We start from the raw sequence: 13,229 nt of genomic DNA on the forward strand, positions 1-13,229 counted from the left end.
GATAGATCTGAGTATGAAGAAAAGCTATTATCTGATAGACAGGATAAGATAGATGAAATTAATTGTGAAAATCTTGAAAACTTGAAGATTTTAACCCAGATAAAATAATGTCTATATATTCAAAGAAAAAGTAAATCACAAATACATTCTATTCTATTAGGAACTGAAATGATAAACTGATGAAATAAAGAAAACATTTATGTGAAGAAATGTATAAAGAACTATTGATGATTTGACAAAAAAACTTTTTAGACATTCACACGCCAAACATTGAAACTTTTGATCCCTTGGAAGATGAAATTTAAGAGACTGAAGTTGCAACTGTGATAAAACAATTAAACCTAAAAAAAAAGCACCAGGCCCAGATGGCGTTTTATTTGAACTTTATTAAAGAAATGTCTCCAATATTAACACGGGTATATGATAAAGAGATTCAGACGGGTGTATGCATGATTCCTTCTACGAAGGAGTATTAACACTTACACACAAAAAAGGTGATAAATCAAACATTGATAATTACAGGCATCTGACCTTAATGAATCCTTGCTAAGATTAATATAAATAGATTAGAAGATGTGCTAGATTTAATTATTGTAAAAGAACAGACATGTGCTGTAAAAGGTTGATATATGTGGGATAATTTGTGTTCACTAAGGGAGATACTATATAATCAGGAATAAAGACAATTTTATATTGTTGCCCTAGATCAAAAAAATGCATTTGATTCAATTTCCAAAGATTATATTTTTGCAGTTCTTAAAACATACAGTTTTCCAGGGAGTTTTATTGACATGATTAAATGTCAATTGGAAATCGAAATTAACTGATGAGAGGAGTTAAACAAGGCTGCTCACTTAGTGCTGCCTTATATGTTTTAGCTATAAGCCCCTTAATTCAAAAAATCAAAAAGGGTGACACGCTAAATGGTGTTAAAGTTAATGGGAAAAAGTTCATTATCTCTGCGTATGCAGATGACATCACAGTTATTATTAAAACAAGGAAAGAATTTGAAATTATTTATCAACATTTTAGACAGTATGAGCAAGCGTCAGGCGCCATGTTAAACATGTCTAAATCAGAGTGCTTGTAGATTGGTGAAACTAGATATAAATTCCCAGTTAATATACCTGAAAAGAATCAAATAAAGATTTTAGGAATAAAATGAGATAATACTGGTTGTGTTGATGGAAACTGAAAAGAAAAGGAATTAGAAATACGAGAAGAAATTAGCCAATTTATTCATCATAATTTGAGTTATAAGGCAAAAATCAGAATTATTAAAATCTATATATTGTATAAAATTCTATTTTTGTCTTGTATATTTCCACCTACAGATGTTTGGAGTAAAAAATGTAATAGAATTTGTTGCAATTTAATTTGGGGTACCACACAGGAGGTGACAAAGAGAGAACTAGTTTTTAAAAGTAAAGAACAGGGAGGTTTAGGGGCAATAGACTTTGGTCTGAAACCCAAAATAGTAGTTTGTGAAATTATAGCAAATGGATTATATAGACAAGTGAAGTGGGTAGGAAATATTAGCAATTGGAAAGAGAAAAAAAGAGGAAGAGCTAGATCTAAAATACTGTATTATAAAATAATATATTCAGACTTTACAAATAAATATGAATGACTTAATATTAACTGGGACTTTGATTCTAATAAAGATATATATAAGAAGATATATATGCAATGTAGCAATATATAAATGAATATCAATTAGTTAGCACACAAGTAAAATATTGTCTGAAAAGTTATGAGACACAGTATGGTTAATCTCAGTAAGGTGGATTCCAATAAGAACAGTGGTAAAATGGAGCTGCTGTGTAAAGACAACACAGTGTTCAATGCCCAATTGTAATAATAAAACTTTAGAGCATTTTCTTCTTGAATGTTATAGATCTAAACAGGTTTGGGATAAAACTAAAAGAGATCAACCTTACATGTCAAATTATTTGTAAATTGTTGCCTTATTTTTAATAATACACTCTCAGAATCAGAAAAAGTTAAAATTATATGGTTAATATTATGTATTGTGAAGCATAAACTGTAGAAAACAAGATTCAGTTCAGTTCAGGTTTGCATTCTTGTTTGATAGGAAACCATACACATTTACCAGATTGTGTCATGGATGTGAGTCCCCTACAAACAAGGACAGTTTGAGACCTTTGCAGCTAACCCCAGGGTCGGCCTCCAGAGAGGAGTATGGGGTGGGTGGGCAGTTGGGTGGGCAGTGGTTACGGATACAGAGACAGTGGCCAGCGGGTTGCTCCCGCCCTCGTATTCAGCTCAAGCTGTCGAGCTGGTGGCGCTGATTAAGGCATGTGAAAAAGGGAAAGACAAAACCGATAGTAGATAGGGGGTTGCTCCATGAGTATGGGGCCATATGGAAGCACAAGAATTCCCTAACAAGCTCAGCAGCTCACTGTTGCAAGCAATACCTTTACTCAAAGCAGTTGCTGTTTGCAAATGCGAGGCACACACAAAGTGAACAGTAGCAATGAAAGAGCATATGCAGCAGCAAAACTGTCAGCAAGCAAGTCGCTAGTGCAGGGCTCACTGCAAACTATGCATATATGAAACCTGACAATAAATGTCAAAGACATACAAACCTCAGCAACAGCCCAGAAGAAGAAAACCTGGGCAGCAGGTGGCTGCGTAAAACAAGATGATGTACCTGCCTCCCAAATGGAAAACTGAAATCAGGACTAGCCAAAGCCAGCCAGCACACAGGATTAAGTTAGACAAAAGTCCTCCTGCTGGTATTGTGGCAAATGAGGACGTGTGGAAGACCTAAGGTGGGTGGGAGTGCATTTGAGATTGTGTTTGGCAGACCTCCCCATGTAGGTACAAGCCCTGAGATGACAGCATTGGACGGAGCAACAATGGATCATAATATGATAAGATGCTGTGTGGCATTACACAATTCTCTCTCCAGTCTGTCTAAACAGGTGAAGGCGGCACTTCCAGAACCGGTGACGGGGCCACTGCTAAAGCAATGAAGATAGAAGGGAGAGCAACGTGGGTACATCACTCACACTGTAAAAGAGCACCACCACTCCCTGACTCTTCCGAAACTCAGTAAGGGTCGGAACTGTGGGACGAGTGCTGAAAGGGTATATCCCGCACTCTGAGCACAGGCTGTGAAGAAACCCACTGAGGGGAAGAGAAGCTATGGAGTGGTGTCTACTGCTCATAGTCACCTCCCTAGGTGGGAGTATAGGGTTTTATACACCCAGCACTGGCACCACTATTGGCTGACAGCACCTAATGATGAGATACTGGTCAACCCTGTGACCAGACCAATCACTTCTTCACCTGCAGGCCAAAAAAAGCACAAGCATCAGTGTACTGTTATGCAGGATATAACAAATATCTGTGCAGAGACCCGTGTAACGATTGCTCACATGTAATTGGATCCACTGCCGAGCTGAGACACCTCGTAATAGCCTCAATACCTTCAGGCATGGAGCTAGAGAAGGAGTGGAGGTTATATGTGCAGTCTGGAAAGTATTGGTGTTGTGTTGACCGCACAGGGTGAGATTACTGTAGCACTGTAACAATAGTAATGCAGGTGCAGGTACAGGCATCTGCCGAGCCATCAATACTACAAAGGGTGAGTAAAACTTTAGTTGAAGAACTACAAAATGAATTAGATGACATCCTAGAGAATGCTACAGACAATCAAGAAATAGCTAAGCTATTATAACTAGCTAAGTGCAATCATAACTTAGTGTGTGCGTCGGCAATAGTACACAGCAAACACATGAGCCCTAACCGAAGTTGTATAATATGTCAACACATTCCGTGGACAGTCCTGCCATTAACATTGGCAGATGTACAACATCTTAGCTTACCATGCACAATGACACAGTTACTTACGGGCAGCGAAACATGTCCTGACAATGCTACTGAACCCATAGAAGGCCTTGGATGTGCTGCCCAAGTTCAAGTATCCAGACACAGTGGTAGTCATTGCCTCTGTTCATACAGAAGATCAGGAAAGCTGAGAGGTTGCTCTAAATGCGCTAACTACACCATGCTTAGAAGTAATGGCACAAAAAGTAGCAATAGTGACTTCGAATTTAGCTGTAATGCATCATCGTCTTTCTCCGGAGGGGCTGCAATGTGGGTGTGTGGAGACTAAATTATCCAATAAAGACAACTGGAAGGGATGTTTCCTAGGCCTCCTAATGCCAAAATCCAGTTTATACCACCCCCAGAACTTGCAGGCCAAATGCACGCTACACAACTGCTCAGAAAACACTGCAACACAGGTATCCCACTCCATTATGATGGTTACACTCTTTACAATCTCCATAGACCACCCCTGCATCCAACGTAGGGTGGTCTCTGTTTCTGGGAGGGGGTACCACGGTAGCGCTGAACAAAATTAACGGATTGGCTTATCAACTTTTGACTCTAATAAATGACAAATCAGGAGCATTACAAGCCTTGAATACAGAAATGCTAGCTATACTCAAATCAGTCATACAAAACTGAATGGCCCTGGACCTTATATTGGCAAAGGAAGGTGGCGTATATCGCGTGGTTAACACTTCATGTTGTTTTATGATCCCTGATATGAGTGCTAATGTTACCAGTTATATTTCCCACATGAGACAGGCAATCCAGGTGGTTTGCTGGAATGGCTAATTGACTGGCTGGGGCCATGGGGATCCTGGCTCATGACAGTACTTATGCCTATCTTGGCAGTGGCTCTTTTATTAGGCATGATTCTACCCTCTCTGCTCTCTGCTTTAATGGTACGTTGTTTTAGTAGAATGTTTTCCCTTCCGATGGCACGGCTTCATCGCACCGGGGACATGGAGCTCCTGGCAGAAGATGGTGACAACAACGCGGATGCCTTTCCCCTTCCGAAGTGGCTAAATGAAAAATAAATGAGATTCTGAATATGACTGAAGAAAAAACAAAAATAAATAATCAAAGGAGGGAAATGTGAGAGCATATATATATATATATATATATATATATATATATATATACGGGGGGGGGGGTGTAATTGACATCATAGGTAGACCACAACTATGAGAGACAAAATGAGAAAAAAAATTCTGAAAATCACATTGTCTGATTTTTAAAGAATTTATTTGCAAATAATGGTGGAAAATAAGTATTTGGTCACCTACAAACAAGCAAGATTTCTGGCTGTCACAGACCTCTAACTTCTTCTTTTAGAGGCTTCTCTGTCCTCCACTCGTTACCTGTATTAATGGCACCTGTTTTAACTCGTTAACAGTATAAAAGACACCTGCCCACAACCTCAAACAGTCACACGCCAAACTCCACTATGGTGAAGACCAAAGAGCTGTCGAAGGACACCAGAAACAAAATTGTAGACCTGCACCATGTGCACTGCACTGATGTGAAGAAATCTACTGTGGGAGCAATAATCAGAAAATGGGAGACCTACAAGACCACTGCTAATCTCCCTCGATCAGGGGCTCCACGCAAGATCTCAGCCCGTGGGGTCAAAATGATCACAAGAACGGTGAGCAAAAATCCCAGAACCACACGGGGGGACCTAGTGAATGACCTGCGCAAAGCTGGCACCAACGTTACAAAGGCTACCGTCAGTAACACACTACGCCGCCAGGGACTCAGATCTTGCAGTGCCAGATGTGTTCCCCTGCTTAAGCCTCTACATATCCGGGCGCGTCTGAAGTTTGCTAGAGAGCATTTGGATGTTCCGGAAGAGTATTGGGAGAATGTCTTATGGTCAGATGAAACCAAAGTAGAACTGTTTGGTACAAACACAACTCGTTGTGTTTGGAGGAAAGTGAATGCTGAGTTGCATCCAAAGAACACCATACCAACTGTGAAGCATGGGGGTGGCGACATCATGCTTTGGGACTGTTTCTCGGCAAAGGGACTAGGACGACTGGTCCGTGTACATGAAAGAATGAATGGGGCCATGTATTGTGAGATTTTGAGTGCAAACCTCCTTCTATCAGCAAGGGCATTGAAGATGAATTGTGGCTGGGTCTTTCAGCATGACAAAGATCCCAAGCACACTGCCAGGGCAACAAAGGAGTGGCTTCGTAAGAAGCATTTCAAGGTCCTGGAGTGGCCTAGCCAGTCTCCAGATCTCAACCCCATAGAAAACCTTTGGAGGGAGTTGAAAGTCTGTGTTTCCCGCCGACAGCCCCAAACGGTGTGTGCCAACCTTGTGAAGAAAACGTTTGACCTCTGTCATTGCCAAAAAAGGATATATAACAGATTAAAGTATTGAGAGGAACTTTTGTTATTGACCAAATACTTATTTTCCACCATTATTTGCAAATAAAATAATGATAATTATAAAATAATTTAAAAATCAAACAATGTGATTTTCAGAATTTTTTTCTCATTTTGTCTCTCATAGTTGAGGTCTACCTATGATGTCAATTACAGGCCTCTCTCATCTTTTTAAGTGGGAGAACTTGCACAATTGGCGACTGACTAAATACTTTTTCCCCCACTGTGTATATATGTGTATGTATATGTATTATATATATATATATTCTCTAAAACTGTGATTGTTTTTTTAAAACATTAGATGTAGTATGTAATGATCATAAAGCAGCAACTGCATGCATGGCCAGACCCAGCCATTCCTGAGAGATAGAAAATTAGGAAAATGGCTGAGATGTAAAGATAACCATGTATGGAGTTGTTTTCTGACTCTGAGCCTTGTTTCATTTCACATAGGTAAAATAGTGAGTTCACCCAGCAATGACCTTAAGGTTCTAAGGGGCCCAAAGGAAACAATGAGTGTTTCTTCCCTTGAGAATGAGATGTGCTGGGGAGTTAACTTGGATATAAGAATTACAGTGTCAGAAGCAGAGAGAACAGAGAAGCCTGTATATAAGCTTTGGGAAGAAGCTTAAATAAAAAAAAATCTCCTCATTGCATCGAGACCAAGACTGCAGTGCAACAGAGGAAATAGAGAACATAAGAAAAAGAGTAAAGGACAGTTAAATAAAGTGTAGAATAGTCTAATTAGTAAAGGTGAGGTGAGCTAAATAACACCACGCGAGATTAATGAAGATTGGGCATTTATCTTCTTAATGGTAAGACATGTGTATATTAGTCACTGTGTGAAAGTTGGCTTTGAGAAATAGTCAGATTAGGACAAAGAATTGGAAAGATATAAAAGAGAAAAAAAATAACTAAGGGTTAAAGAGAAATAAGAATAGAAAAGAGGAATAAAGAAAGTAAAGAAAGAAGAATAAGAGAAGGAAGCCGCAGATTTGGACAAAAGCCCTCTGCTTTTAGACGGGCATAAAATCCTGGAATATCACTAGGTGAATTTCAGGTCAGTTCTGAGGGGCTGGAGGGGTAGATTTAAGATTCATCTGTAAGTTCTGTCGTGGAATTCTGTCAAAAAGCGATAAGGCAGACAAGAATATGCATTGAGTAGCAAGAGTTTATTGAATCTGCACGCAGCTTGTGACCACGATACAGATTGCCTCAATGGTATTCAACATACATACTTATAGAAATAATTGTTGATAGATTTAAGACACTGTGACCCTGAGTGTGAGGGTGAGTTGGGGAACAATGTAAGTAACTGCTCTGTTTCAGCTAATGCTTATCCATGTGTTCCTTATCTGGCCTCGGCTGGCACCAGACATAGCATCAGAATGTACCGTACAACTGTGCAGTAGATTATATAGAACAGAACACCATTTACACATACGAAATATTAAGTGGATACAAGATTAAATGAGTCTATTATAAATCAACATACAATTATAATGTGGTTATAATATAATTTTCCATAACACTTCCCCCTTATATTCTTAATAAATCATTTAAACTTGATTATGAAACATTTCTCTAAGGCCCTCAAATTGGCCATTATCCTCAGATTTGGACGTTGCTAAGAAAAGGGCTGCAGCTTGTACTTGTATGGATTTTGAGACACAGCATCCCACCAAGGAGAAAAAACATGGAACTAGGATCAATCATCAATCATCATTATCATTACAATTGGAGCTATTAATGACAACCATCCCCCTTGCATAGTATCCGGGGGAGTGACTGCCTTACGCATGTGATGCATGTAATCAGTGATGTTGGCACTGAAGTCTGGCAGGTGGAAGCAGCACAAAGAATTTACCATCTTACACACACCCCCTTGTTGTGCTGTGAGGAGGTCTAACACCATGCGGTGCTGTAACACTGCTGCTCGTATGGCCTGCTGTTCTTGCTTCATTGCCCCTATAACCCCAGCAGTGTCATTTACTGTTACCATAAGTTCATAAGCCAATCCATTAAGTTTCATCAGAGTTGCTGCTGTCCCTATTCCAGGAAGAAGTGACCACCCGATAGTGTCCCCAGGGGCAGTGAATGGTTCCATCAGGCGGTACCGGCCATAGTGAGTCCCTTGAAGTGATATTTTGCTTATGTATGTGACCCTTCTCTCAGGAACGCCTTTGTGACTGCTGCTCCATCCTGTTTTCCTGTTGGAAAAGCCTCAGACCACATACTGAACATGCACAAAACCAGCAAGTATTTTCCCCTTCAGCCGGAGTAAGTTCTACAAAATAAATTTGCCAGTGCTGAAATGGTCCAGTTGCTGGGGGGGAGGGGGGGGGTGGCCAGCCAGTGGGGCTGCTGTGAGTCCTTGGCCACATTTAGAACAAAAATTTTGGGTGAGTGTAGTGATGCCTGGTGCATACCACTGCTTTGTTATGCTGTGGACTATTCCCCCTTTGCTCATGTGGCTCCGCCCATGAGCAATTTCAATTAGCCTCTACTGACAGGATCCTGGGCTGCTGAATCAGCAGCGCATTTTATTATTGCAATTGCAACTGGTAACAAAATGGCTTCTAGGAGGTCACTGACTAATGAATGGTGTTTGATTTTGCTTCCTGAGCTAGTTAGGAAGTTACTGTGTTTCCATATCGTTCCAAAATCATGTGACACTCCCCAAGCGTATCTGGAGTCAGTCCAGATATTTACTGTTTTGCCTGCAGCTATTTTGCATGCTTCGGTTAAGGTTAGAAGCTCTGCTGCTTGTGCTGAGTATGATGAGGGTAAAGGCTGTGTTTGTAGCACCTCTGTTGCTGAGACCACAGCATACGCTACTTTTTCAAAGGATACTGATGCTGTTTAGGTCTGTAGTCTGATTTTGGCATAATACGAATTGGTTCACAATTCTGAATCAGTCCCACATCATGTTTTCCCTGAGCCCAGAGGGTGGGAGGCAGTGCTGATAGCTCCTCCTCCTCAGTTGGGGTGAGCGCAGCACCCATGAATGACTCATTCTGTGTGAACAGCTCCACTGTTCGGCTCGCTAACAGCCTGTATGCATACTGTGTTTTCCCTGCATGAGCAGTGGGGCTAAAGAAAACTAAAGAAAACTCCACCTTCTCCCACTGATCACTCCATATGAGTGTGGATGTGCTCATCATCTCTCTATCTACCTTAAAAAAATTCAGCCTCATAATCAGAATCAGGCCCGTCTGACACGAGCTGTACAATGTAAATCATCCACGTTCTCCCAAGGTAGATGGGTCGTGACTGTGTTACTCACTTCTCTAAGGAAGTGTTTTATTGTGTCTCCTGCACTGTCCAGACACTGCCACTCATAAGCATACCCCAGAACACCTGGGTCATACTGAACCATCTGTGGTTCCCCGAAAGAAATGGAGAGCACCTTTGGGGTGCTCTGGAGTGTGCAACTCAATTTGCACATCAAATCTCGTGCCATGAGGTTGACTGGACAGACAGGTGAAACAATGAAACAATGTTCAAACTCATAAGTTTCTACTCTGCATTGGAGGGGAGTGGACACCTTTTCTGTTCGTATTACCCCCTACACCTATAATAGTTACAGTTTTGTCAGATTGAAGTGGACACACAATCTGTTCTTTTTGTATTACTGAGTGGGCTGTCCCACTATCTACCAAAAACTTTAATTTCTTCCCATTTATTACAATTTCAATCTGTGGTAAAGCTGTGGGGTTTTTACTGAGTTGCTGGGCTAAAGAGTAATATGGATTTAGTACTTCCCTGTCCGTTGTGTCTCCGTCTGTGTCCTCGCCATCCCGGGCTGTTGATTGAGCTGTTGGCTGAGTCGCTGGGTGAGCCACTGGTTGAGCTGCTGGCTGGGCACTGGAAGTGCGGCATCAAGGTCGGGATCGGCTGTGAGAGACACACACTGAGAGACACCGTTAGTTCCCCCTTTTCCCTCCCTATCCTGTATCTGTCCTTGATGCTTCTCTGCTTCTCCCAGCCAGAAATTCAGCATGCTCAGCATTCCTACACTGTGATTTGACCAATAATCTAAAGCTTTTTTATCTGTTGTATTTGGCTTACTAAAAATTGGTGCTTCTTTTGATTATACTCTATATTGTATATGTGTATGTATATATATATATATACATATATACTTATTATAGCTTTAACATTTATTTCATATTTTTTCTTTTTTTTGCAAAAGATACTGTTTGGTGTTTTTCTTGTTTTTCCCTCTAGAGCATATTGGGGGAAGACCACTGTAAGGGTGGTTGGTTGTTTAGGGACCCTGATGTGCAAAATAAATTGCTGCTACCAGTGACTCTTGCTCTCTATCCTTTAGTAAAGCCATGATGCTCACCTCTAACTGCTCCACTTTTTCCACCACAGAGCTAACTAGCTCCCATTTAGAACAAACACCATCATTATCACTAGTGGAGGAAAAAGGGTCTAGACTAAACATGCCACAATTAAACAATGCCTTAATAAAGTAGAAACTTAATAAAGTAGAAACTTAATAAAGTAGAACCTCACCGCTTGCAGTTGATTTGGGAACTGAAATAAATGCTGTTGTTGGGTAAAACTGCTACTCCGCTTTCTGTTTAGTCTTTTGATAAACCTGTGGACTGTAAACATATGACGCAGTTGATGACTAAACACATATAAAAAAATAAGTGATAGAAAGCGGAAAAACAAGCTAAACACGGAGACAGTGATGCCTCCAAGGTCCAGGTCATGAGTCAGGATTTCCCACAAGGGTTAGCAGCAAGTGGCTCTAAGCACCAGATTAACCTAGTGTACCTAGTAACCTAGTGTTAACATAGTGTATCTAGAACATTGATAGAGATGTTTGTGGGGTGGTGGTAATCTTAGTAAGACACTAGTTTGAGTTTTGGGTTCTTTACTGTATCAGTAACATTTAAACTCTTTAAACTCATGACGCTTTTTGTTTTAATTGGTTGGAAACTCTGTTATGGGGTAAATACACTGGGAGCTCAGGTGTTTTGTTTAGTTTTTGCTCAATGTTTAGGGGACATTGGTGTTAGGTAGGGAAAGAAGCGTTTAAGAAGTGTTTGCCTATGTGTCCAGGATATAGACAAAAAGAGGAAGAGCGGACGTCTAGCGGCTGTTGTTCAATCCTTCACCATCCTGACTCACAGCAGGCAGCTACTGAAACTACACTCCCACCCTTTCGTTTTTTCTTTTCTTTTTTTTTTAATCCTGGGCCAATGCTTTAGCCACTTCACCCCCCCCCCCTTACTGGAGAAAATCACGTTCTTTCTTTTTTGGTTTGCTTTTTCTCCTTTTTCTTTTTTTCTTTTTTTTTTCTTTGTCTTCTTTGTCTTCTTTGTGTTTCATTTGTGTTCTTATTTTCCTTTGTAATCATTTTCTTTGTCTTTGTATTTTTTCTTCTTAGTCTTCTTCCTTTGTATTCATTTATTCATTTTTTTCTTGTTAGTCTTTTTCTTCTTTGTATTTTAGCTTTGTCTTGTTTTTCTTTGCCATATTTTGTCTTTTTCTTTTTATTATCTTTTCCCTTATTGTCTTTTTCTTCCTTTTCTTTTCTTGTACTTCATCTCCTTGGTCTTTTCTTTGTCTTCTTTCTTTTTTTCTTATTTGTCTTTTTTCAGCTTTTTCTTGTTTGTATTTTAGCTTTGTTTAACTTTTCTTTGTCTTTTTTGTCTTCTTTGTCTTTTTTTCTTTGTATTTTATATTTGTCGCTTTTATCTGTCTTCTTTTATCTTTTGTCTTTATCTTTTTCTTCTTTGTCTGTCATCTTTGTCTTCGTTGACTTTCTTCTGTGTCTTCATTTTCTTTGTATTTCTTGTCTTTGTCTTGTTTGTATTTTTCTTCTTTGTACTTTCTTTGTCGTCTTCTTTTCCTTTGTTTTTCTTCTTTTTCTTTTCTTGGTCTTTGTCTTCATTGTCTTTTCTTTGTGTTTTTCCTTTTTTCTTTGTCTATGTCTTCATTGTCTTTGCTTTGTCTTCTTCTTTCCTTTGTTTTTCTTTTCTTTGTCTTTGTTTTTGGCTTTTTATTCTTGCTATTCTTCTTTGTCTTCGTCTTCTTTGTCTTTTTCTTTTTATCTGTTTTTATCTTTTTCTCCTTTGTCTTTGTCTTCGTCTTCGTCTTCTTTGTATTGTCTTTGTCCTATTCTTTTCCTTAGTTTTTCGTCTTTGTCTTTTCTTTGTGTTTTTCCTGTTTTCTTTGTCTATGTCTTCTTTGTCTTTGCTTTGTCTTCTTCTTTCCTTTTATTTCTTTTATTTGTCTTGCTATTCTTCTTTGACTTAGTCTTCTTTGTCTTTTTCTTTTTGATCTTCTTTCTCCTTTATCTTTGTATTTTTTTTTTATCTTTTTCTTCCTTTTCTTTTGTTGTACTTGATGTTCTTGGTCTTTCCTTTGTCTTCTTTCTCTTTTTCTTATTTATCTTCTTTATCTTTTTCTTCTTTGTATTTTATCTTTGTCTTGTTCTTCTGTGTCTTTATGTTTTTGTCTTTCTTTTGTATTTCTTCTTTGTTTTTTTGTTCTTTTTATTCTTTGTACTTTATCTTTGTGTTGTTTTTCTTGTTCTTTTTTGTCTTTATTTCTTAGTTTTTTATCTTTGTCTCCTTTGTCTTTCTTCATTTGGGTCTTTTTCATCTTTGTTTTTTCCCTTTTCTTTTCTTGGTCTTCATCTTCTTTGTATTTTCGTTGTCTTCTTTGTCTTTTCGTTATCCTTTTGTCTTTCTTTTTTATCTTTCTTTATAGTTTTTTCTTATTTGTCTTTTCTTGCTATTTTCTTTGTCTTTTTCTTTTTTGTCTTCAACTCCTTTTAGTTTTTTTTATTTTATCTTTGTCTTTTTTGTCTTATTCTTCATTATCTTTTCCTTCTTTGTCTTTCTTCTTTGTCTTCTTTGTCCTCTTCTTTTTAATCTTTGTCTTTTTCTTCTTTTCTTCGTTGTTTTTTTATCTTTGTCTTGTTTTTATTTGTCTTTTTATCTTGCTTT

Source organism: Salminus brasiliensis, chromosome 3 (genome assembly GCF_030463535.1).
Source record: "Salminus brasiliensis chromosome 3, fSalBra1.hap2, whole genome shotgun sequence".
In the NCBI taxonomy this organism is placed as follows: domain Eukaryota; kingdom Metazoa; phylum Chordata; class Actinopteri; order Characiformes; family Bryconidae; genus Salminus; species Salminus brasiliensis.